Below are 10,876 nucleotides of genomic sequence, written 5' to 3'. Positions count from 1 at the left end.
TGGGGCATTCCCTGGTCTTTATTGATACCTCTGATCCATATCGCTAACACGCACTAGAGCCCTTTTAGTAAGGGAAGCTGGACCCATATAGCCTGTGGGTGCTTGTTTATGATGGTTGAGCTACATAGTCCATGATAAAGTCTAACTTCATGCTAAGACCTACTCCCTACCCCAGCATGTTATTTGTATATGTATATAAGGTGGTACTCAAGATTTTGATATGGATTTGACTTGGCATTATTTTATCATCCATTCCTAAGTTACATGCTAGTGTTCACCCACTAACCATATTTCGACGTTGCATTCCCATACGACATAGGTGCCGAAGCAACTTTTTTTTTCCTGTGTAGAGTTAGGTAGATCTTCTTGGTTCTTCGGTCGTTGTTAGTAAAGTGGTAAGCTTTCATTCATCTGAAAGACTTAGTCATTTCATTAGTTTTCTTTCATAGTTTAGAATTGAAGATTTTACATTAACATTATCATTGTCATGGTCATGTCAAAGTCGGGGGCATATCCTAATACTATATTGATACTCGATTGGTGAAGGATTTGTTAGATTACTATTGACTTGTGTGGTGTGATTGGTTGTTTGGTTACTACTTTTTGGTATAGACATATCCTAAATTCTCTTAAAATTTACTACTCGCTATTTTGTTATTTGTTCGAGATTGAGTCCCTATTATTGAATATGTATTTTTGGATAAGAAATTAGGGGTAGTCTACAGTCCTTAGTGGACCTAATATACCCGTCATATCCTGGTCCTGGTTCAGGGCATGAAAAAAATGGTATTAAAGCGAAGGTTGAAGGTCAATTTGATATCCAAAAAGTCATGTCAAGTAGAGTCTCTTTTATGGGTGTGTAGAGTGCCACACTTATAAGGGAGAGGCTATGAGGCATTTAGGATTGTTTCTATTTCTTGTTGTATTATTTTTGGGTTGTAGATCCTAAGGTCTTAAATTTCTCTAATTCATGTTTGTTTGCCGTTCAAATCCTTCCTCTGAGAAAATATGATGTCGTGTAAATTCTTTTTCCCTGTCTAAGGACAATGTGGATGGAGTTCGTCCAACTTTTGAGGTCTAGACCCGATAAAGGGTCATTATATCTGACTGTCCCCATAGAGTCCCACCTATCTCCACTTATCCTACCCTTGAGGGTGACACCTATACACAGTCGCCTCAAGGGGATATCAACAATGCCGAGTTTTGTTTCTCTATTAAACTACTGACCCAATTGGTGACATCTTAGTTGCAATAGTCAAGTTTTGCTGGTATTGCTTTGGGTTTGTCTGAGGCCACCAGAGTAGGCTAATTTATGAAGCTGCACCCTTCAACTATTACTGGTACCAAGGTTGAGGAGGATCTTCAAAGCTTCATTGATGAGATGGAGAAGATATTTTGGGTGGGTTATGCATGCTTTGGATGTTGTGAGTATGGAATATATGGTGTATGAGTGGTACAAAGAATGGGAGTAGTTGAGGGGTAAAAATATTGTTTTTTTTTATGTGATAATTTCTCTAGTTCTTTTCTAGACTGCTTCTTTTCTTAGGAGATAAGGGAGGCAAAGGTAGAAGAGTTTGTTAATCTAAAGCAAGGGAGGATGATAGTCAAGGAGTATGCCTTGAAATTTCATCAGTTATCCTGGTGCACTCCTGAATTAGTTTCTAGCATGAAGGCTAGGATGAGGAGCTTTACTTTAGGATTGTCTCGAGATTTGATTCTGGAAAGTAATGCCTTGAAATTCCATTGGTTATCCCAGTGCGCTCCTGAATTAGTGTTTAGCATGAGGGATAGGATGAGGAATTTTACTTTAGGATTGTCTCGAGATTTAATTCTGGAAAGTAAGGTTGCCTTGTGAATAAGGACATGGATAAATCCCGATTAGTGGTTTATATACAGCAAATTGTAGAGGAGAGAAAAAAGGCAGGCTAAAATTAGGGAGAGACAAAGCAAAAAATTTTGAAATTTTGAATAGAGTGGGGGTCAGCAGCAGAGTGGCAGGGATAATGGCAAGTGGTCCAAGAAAAATTGGGGAAATTTTGGGTCCTACTCTATGGCTAGTGTTTTTTACCCAAAGCCATCCAATGACAAATATTTACATAGTGGTGATGACTCGAGGGCATAGTGTGCCCAATCTTAGGCCAGTAGAGCTCAGTTGGATCTATTCCATTCTCCTTGTAGATTTTACAGAAGGTTGTACCATGATTTTTGTGATGAAGGAAAGAAGAGATTTTTAGATGCGGCCACCTGGGCCATATTTAGAGAAACTATCCTTCAGGTGATGTTGTTGTGGGAGCAAATAAGGTTCATGTTTCTTCTCCATCAGATCCTACACCAAAAGGTGTCACTTTCATTTATGACATTGGTCAAAATCATCTTTATGCTCTCACTACTGATTTGGAGGTATTCTCAAATATTGTTACTGGTATGTTGAAACTCTTTTCTCGTGATGTGTACTATTTACTTGATTTGGGGTCCACTCTTTCTTATGTGATCCCATTTATGGATATGCATTTTGGTTTTGATTCTGAGTATATATCAGACCTCTTTTCTATTTCCACCCGAGTGGTTGACTCTGTAGTTGCTAGAAGAGTCTATAGAGGTTGTGTAAAATCTGTTGGTAGTAGAGAAACTCTGGTAGACCTGGTAGAATTAGAAATGGTTGACTTCGATGTTATTCTGGGGTTGGATTGGTTGCACTCATGCTATGCCTCCTTAGACTGTTGAACTTGTAAGGTCACTTTAAAATTTCACAATGAGCTAATTATTAAGTGATAAAGGAGTCCATAGTCCCTAAGGGGAGGTTCATATCATATCTTAGAGCCATAAAACTGATTTCCAAATGTTGTCTTTATCATTTGGTCTGGGTTAAAGACTCTAAATCAGAGGGTCCTTTCTTACAATCCATCCCTATAGTAAATAAATTTACTTAGGTCTTCTCAGATAACCTTCCCGGTGTCCCTCCCAATAGAAAAAATAATTTTAGGATTTATCTTGTTTCGAACACTCGTTTTATCTTTATTTCATTGTACGAAATGGCTTCAAATAAGTTAAATGAGCTTAAGGAGTAGTTAAAGGATCTTTTAGGAAAAGGTTTTATCCATCCTAGCATGTCTCCGTGGGGTGTACCTATTTTATCCTTAAGTAAGAAGGATGGTTCCCTTTGTATGTGTATTGATTACAAACAGTAGAATAAGGTGATGGTAAAGAATAAGTACCCTCTTCTAAGGATAGATGATCTGTTTGACTAGCTTTAAGGTGCTAAATTCCTCTCTAAGATCTATCTTCGGTCTGGGTATCACTACTTAAAGATTAGGGAAATAGATATCCCTAAGACTGTTTTTCGCACTCGATATGGTCATTATGAATTCTTGGTCATGTCTTTTTATTTGACCAATACCTCGCCGATATTTATGGACTTGATGAATAGGGTCTTTTGTTAGTTTTTGGATTCTTTTGTGATTGTCTTCATTGATAATATTTTGGTGTACTCTAAGAGTGAGGCAAATCATGCCTATCACCTCCGCCTTGTGTTGCAGACCTTGAAAGATCTGTAGTTGTATGCCAAGTTCTCTAAGTGTGAGTTTTGATTAAAGTTGTGACTTATCTAGGTCATGTTGTGTCTAGTGAAGAGATTATGGTGGATCTACAGAAGGTTGCAGTGGCTAAGAAGTGGCCAAGACCCATGACTCTAACTGATATTCAAAGCTTCTTGCATTTAGCCGGTTATTATAGAAGGTTTGTGGAAAGTTTCTCTTCTATTGTTGCCCCATTGACCAAGTCAACTCAAAAGAAGGTGAAGTTCTTATGGTTCAAACCTTGTGAAGGGAGTTTTGAGAAATTGAAAGATAAGTTGACTTCATCTCTAGTCTTGACCCTGCATGAAAGTACTGATGGGTTTATGGTTTATTCTGATGTGTCCCGGGTGGGACTTGGTTGTGTATTAATGCAGCATGGTAAGGTGGTGTCTTATGCCTCTAGAAAGTTGAAGGAGCCTGAAAAGAACTACCCAACTCATGATTTGGAGTTATTAGTTGTGGTGTTCACATTGAAGATCTAGTTTCACTATCTTTATGGGGTTCATGTTGATATCTATTTAGATCATAAAATCCTGCAGTATGGTTTCACCCAGAAAGAGCTTAATCTCAGGCAAAGTATATAGCTTAAGTTGCTGAAAGACTATGCCATGAGTCTTCACTGCCACCCAGGTAAAGCTAACATGGTTACGGATGCTCTTAGCAGGTTGTCTGTGGGCAGCTTATCATATGTAGATTAGCATAAATGCATACTGGTGAAGGACGTTCACCATTTGGAAAATCTTAGAGTTTGTCTCTTGGACTTTGAGGATGATGCTATATTTGTGCAAGAGGTGGTGAAGTCATCTCTTAGTACTGAGGTCAAGAAGAAGCAAGTGTTGGGCTTTATCTTGATACAAATAAAAAATAATTTGGGTAGACAGAAGGTGATGGCTTTTGAGACCAGTGGCGATGGTATCTTCAAGTACCAAGAGAGGTTCTGTATTCCTGACATTGATAGGTTGCTAGGTAGTATCTTAGCCAAGATTCATAAGTCGTGATATACAATTTATCAACAAAAATGCACCATGATCTTAAGGAAATTTATTGGTGGAATAACATGAAGCGGTATGTGGATAACTTTGTGGCTAAGTGTATGGTGTGTCAACAAGTGAAGGTGGAGCACATGAGGCCCAGTGGGATATATCAAGAGATTAAGTTGCCGTTTTGGAAATAGGAAGTAATTAACATGGATTTCATCACTGGTCTTTTGAGATCTCAAAATTAGTTCGATTCTATTTGGACATTTTGGATAGAATGACCAAGTCTACTCACTCTTTTCCCGTGAGGACTAACTATTCTGGTGATAATTACGCAAAGTTGTTCCTGGAAGAGATTGTTAAATTGCATGGTACTTCGGTGTCCATTATCTCTGATAAAGGTACGTAATTCTTTTCTCATTTTTAGAGGTCTTTTCTAATGGGTTTGGGGACTAAGGTGAACAATATTACTGCTTTTTATCCTCAAATGGATGGACAAGTAGAGAGAATGATTCAGACATTAGAGGACATTCTTTGAGCTTGTGTGATTAATTTTGGTGGTAATTGGGTTGACCACCTACCTCTTATTGAATTTTCTTATAACAACGTCACCATTTTAGCATTAGTATGGCTCCGTTTGATGCATTGTATGGTAGGACGTATAGATCTCCTATTAGGTGGTTCGAGGTTTGTGAGGCAGAGATGTTTGGCCTGAATTTGGTTCACCAAGCTATGAAGAAGGTGAAGGTGATTTGGGATAGACTTAAGACCACCCAAAGTCACCAAAATTCATATGAAGATATGAGACGAAGAGATTTAGAGTTTAATGTTGGTGATTAGGTATTTTTCAAGGTGTCTCCCATGAAGAGAGGAATGCAATTTGGGAAAAAGGTGAAGCTCAGTCCCCGGTATATTGGTCCATATATGGTTTTAAGAAGGGATGGTGATGTTGCGTACGAGTTGGAATTGCCTCCCAGTTCGAACTCTATTCACCCAGTGTTTCACGTGCTGATGTTGAGAACGTGTATGGGTGATCCTTTATGGGTAGTTCTTGTGGAAAACATTTGTATTTCGGATTCCTTGTCTTGTGAGAAAGTTTTGGTGAGGATTTTGGATTGGCAAGTCCATTATTTGCAGACAAAGAATGTGGCTTCCTTAAAGGTTCTATGGCGAAACCAAATGTCTGAGGGAGCTGCTTGGGAAGTCGAGAAGGACATGAAGTCCCAGTATCTATTCGTATTCCTTATTTTAAAAAATCATGCTAAAGGTTTGTATATTCTTAACATCTTTGTTTTATGGCTTTGTTAAAGGAAATTTGTGAATTCCTTGATTTCTTTTTTTGTCTAACTATGGTAAAGAAAAGTGTGGGTGCATTCGGTGTTGAATCTGCAAATAGAACCTTATTCCACAATTCGAGGACAAATGATCCTAAGGGATAAGAATGTAACACCTCAGGTTTTTGGCCCTTGAAAATTTCAAACCTTTGCCTTTACTATCTAAGCTATGACTCTACCTTATGAGTCGTAGGGAATGGTAACGAGTCGAGGACTCAAGTCATAACTTAAATAGTTTAGTGGTGGATAGATTCTTCTCTGAGTATGAGTGGCTCACTATAAGTCATCAGCACTCATTATGGTTCATTGGGTGTAAGTCGTAGGGTGTCCAGTGTTCACCCAGTTTGGTTTTGATCTGGTTACGACTCGAACCCTATGAGTCGAAAGATCATGTGATGAGTCGGTTGGTCGAGTAATAAGGACAATAGTGGATGGGGTCTTAGAGACTGTCCTGGTTACGACTAGTGGTGACGAGACGTAAAGTATGGCTACAAGTCAATGGTTGACCCGTAGTCAAAGGCGACAGTTTTACAGCTTTTCATTAAGGGCATTTTGGATATTTTCCCTCTTGACCAAGTTGTATCCCACGTATTATAAATTCTTTAGGGTAATATTAGCACTCCAAAAAAATAAATCAAACACATTTCTCAAGCACTCCCAAGATCCTCAAGGTCAAGAATACTTAGGGTTTCAAGAGGTTGGTCAATCAGGGCTCTCAAGGGGGATTTATCTTTGTACTTCTTGCTATTCCAAGCATGTTACTCTCTCTACATTGTTATCTTTGCAAAAAAATGTATTTGATTGGTTTGTTGAATGATTTTGAATGTGAGTTTTCAATATGGTTAAGAGTTTTGACATGATTAGACTTTATATTGCTTTTCCATGATTTATTATGCATTGATTTTGCTGTATATATATATGGTTTTGAACTTGTGTGGTGCATGGGAATGGTGGATAAACTAAAGGGGTCACGTTTTTCCTAAATTGATGTATTGGAAATTGAAATTGGTTTTGAATGATTGTGTACCCTCAACCAAATTATGTAAATAGATTTGAATTATGAATTTGGCACTTGGTTTGACTTACCCACCTATGCATTGCTATATATAAAGTAATAAATAATGATTATTGATTTTAAAGGTCTTGTTAGCTATGATTTGAAATTAATGAACAAAGGGGGAGAAGGCATTCCCCTACATTTGATTTAATGAACTAAAGGAGGTCAGGGCAGTCCTTCAAAACTATTTTAATGAATTAAAGGGGTCAAGGCTCTCCCCTAAGTTAGTATGACTGTTATGACATAGAGATAAGCTTACAAGTGTAAGGGTATGAATGTATGCCTTAACGGTTGGTTCATTAATTAATAAATGGGTCATGTGCAAACTTATTTTATTTTGGGCTTAATGGGGGTTATATAGCTAAGCCGTGAAGGTGTAGGCCTTGGATGACTTGTACTAGAAACTCATGTTTGCTGACATGAGGATTGGGCTTGATGACCTGTGTGTGTGGTTCACACTATTGATATATAGCCTTATCTTAGATTGATGTAGGGTCGGGAAATTTCCTAGTCTTCCTTGATACCTATGGTTTGTGCGGCTAACATGCATCGAGGCTATTTCAGCAGGGTGAGCTGAACCCATATAGCCCGTGGGTGCTTGTTTATTATGGTTGAGTTACATAGTCCAGGATAAAATTTTACTTCATGCTAAGACTTGTTCCCTACCCCAGCATGTTATTTGTATATGTATATAATGTGGTGCACATGATTTTGATATGGATTTGACTTGGCATTATTTTATCCTCAATATCTGCATTATATGCCAGTGTTCACCCACTAACCATCTCCGTACGCTGCATACCCATACGACGTAGGCACTGAAGTGAATTCTTTTTTTCTGCATAGAGTTAGGTGGATCTACTTGGTTTGTCAGTCGTTGTTGGTGAAGCGATGAGCTTCCATTCATCCAAAACACTTAGTCATTTCATCAGTTTCTTTTCATAGTTTAAAATTGAAGAGTTTACATTAACATTATCATTATCATGGTCATTTTTAGAGTCGGGGGCATGTCCCAACATTTTATTAATACTCTTTTGATAGAGGATTTGTTGGATTACTGTGAAATTGGCTGGTATGGTTGGTTGTTTGGTTACAGGTTGTCGGTATAGACATATCCTTAATTCTTTAAAATTTATCACTTACTATCTTGTTATCTATTCGAGATTCAGCCCCTATAATTGAATATGCCTAGTTGGATAAAAAATTAGGGGTGATCTCTAGTCCTCGGTGGACTTGAGAAGCCAGTCACGGCCTGGCCCTAGTTTGGGTTTTGATGTATAGTTGGTCATGTAAATAGTCATTTAAACTCATTGCACCTAAATGATGAATCCTTGAATTGTGATTCCCTTTCTTATTCTTCTCATAAGGATTTTGAGGTGGTATGTACTTTTAAATTTAATCTTTTATTTGAAGTTGGCATGACTAATGAAGGTGAAATGGATAGTGATGTGTCTTGGCATGATGGAAGTGTATCCTTTCTTGAAGGCTACCAAGTGATTGAGAATCCACAATGGTATGATGAAACACTTTTCAAAGACTAAACTCTCTCCTTAGAAGATGATAGTACGTCTATTGGAGGGGTTAGTGGTCGAAAGGAAAGGGATTTATGCTCTCTAATAACTCATTCATCCTTGTGTGACCCCATTTTTTATCAAGGCCTTAATACTTATCGATCAAAGGATGATTGTATATGTGGGCACACCTTGGATGGAGTTCATTTAAGTAACACCTTTCTTTATTACTTATTTGCATGTAATGATCCTTTGCTAAAATATGTTCTAGTGTTTGGAAACTCCAAGGCAAATGTGGCATTGTTTGTTTTAGAAGTTTTCTATATATTTACATCTTTGATTGACACACTTGTACTTAAGTTATGTGAATCACAAATAATGGATACTAAGATTTATTTTTTTTTGGGGGGGGGGGGGGGGGGGGGGCGGAAGAGTCCATGGGTATTAAAAGATTTTTGTCACCTTCATAAAATTAGACAAGTTGAATTTTTAAATGAGACTCTTAGAAGCTGCTTGATGGACAGGGTTGCTTTGTGCTTAGAATTCCTTTTCTTCTCTACCGATGCTCTTATCTCTTGGACCATCCTAGAAGAGGTCTATGATCATAGCATCTTTTTATTCTACATCTTTGTTTATGATGATACACAAGATGGTATGAGATTTTCTTTATACTACCTTTGCACCTCATATGATGAGTTGGTTTTATTGGAAGCAAAGGATAGTTAATTGTCTTTCAAATTTCTGTCTCCTCAAAATGGGGATATTTTTGCTAAGCCTTGTGCTAACCTTCATGCTTTGAGGATATTTTGGTTGCTTATCCATCTCTGTGTTTTGGGATTTGGATTCGAGGATGAATTATTTTCAAGAAAGGGAGGATGATACAAGAACGAATAGTACATTTCCTACAAGTGATGTTCATGAAAAATAAAGCTTTGGAGAAGCTTGAAGGATACTGATGGAAGGAATAAAATATGTGGAAGGTCCATCGAAGTGAATTAGAGGAAGAAAAAAAGCCATGTGTTCAACTGGCTATCTCATTAACTTTTTGAATTCGTAAAAGAAGACAACCAAATAAGGATCTAATTTCATTAAGGATAAAGTTATAAAAGATAGTGTCTTCTTTATTTCCCCTAGTATAAATAGTAGTCTTTCTTATTTTGAAGACTTTAGATTATGCTGAATTAAGATCTTTACAACTTTTAGTAGAATTCTCTTAGTAAAGACTAGCATTAGTGTAGTGATTAGGTTTAATTCCTATTGTTAGCTTAGATTGAGTGATTAGGGTGGATTCTCGAATTGTTTGTGTTATCTTCTTCGCTTAATGGGTCATTGAGTTATCATATTGTAGATTCAACTTGGTTTTCCGTGTATTTGATTGAGTTCTCTTCTTCCTTAGTCTATTTATGAATTCATTTAGGTGTTTTATTCTATTCTCATCCTCTTTTCTAATCTATCCCTCTAACTTCAATTTTTGTTGTTTAATTTTACATTTTCAATATCGATTCTAGTTGTCTGATTAAAATATTTATCAGTGATGATATATCACTTTAACCATCATTGATGTCCAGTAAAATTTTCTTGAAAACTACTTAAGCCACATTGTTTAAACAATGGTTTATTGAGGCACTGACGGTTCGTCAGCTTCTTCGTCACTTGAAATCCTTCACTGAGCCATTTTGTCTAAAGGCGGTGGTTTAGGTGATGATTCATTGGGAGATTGACTGACCATTAACTTGGTTGTTGACTAGCTGACACTTAACATCTTTTCATGTCTAAGCTCCACAATTGAGGTGACGGTCTAACACAGGGTTGACGGCTCATCGAGTTTTCCTTTAATTCACTCTTTTCAGCATAAGTCACCCTCTTTCTTTCTTTGGCACATATTCATGCAAATAAGACAACAAAATTATCAAATCTAACCAAAGTTGCTTAAGAACTTGCACTTATTCTAGGTCAAAAGCATCAAATGTGTCGTGAAATGCTAGTATATTAATGGATCCCATCTCAAATAATGTGAAGAGTAAGGTAAGGTGACAAGACCCACAATAACCGCTGAGGGATAAAGTCGAGGAGGAATCAAGCTACTAGGTTTCAAATTCCAATAATCGATTGGGACTCCCTCATGGGATTGTGAAACGACGGTTTATTTCATCTCATAATTTGGCCCCCGCCTTAGTAGGCATAAAAAAGGGCAAGATTTGAGGTCCCAATACCTTATAGCTCTTGTAAAAAATTAGCGTCCTCAGATCAAGTCCAAACAAGAGCATCACTCTCCAAATTAGGATAAGCCCCTGGATTTCACGAAGCTTTCAACAAAGGAAGTAGCCTCAAAAATAGACCCCTCTCAGACAGACCCATCTTTTTCTTTTCCTCCCTTTCGAATGATGAGGCTCGACCGCGGGAGGGGGCATGAAATTGACCA

Source organism: Capsicum annuum, chromosome 2 (assembly GCF_002878395.1).
Source record: "Capsicum annuum cultivar UCD-10X-F1 chromosome 2, UCD10Xv1.1, whole genome shotgun sequence".
Classification (NCBI taxonomy): domain Eukaryota; kingdom Viridiplantae; phylum Streptophyta; class Magnoliopsida; order Solanales; family Solanaceae; genus Capsicum; species Capsicum annuum.
This window is presented reverse-complemented; position numbering follows the sequence as displayed.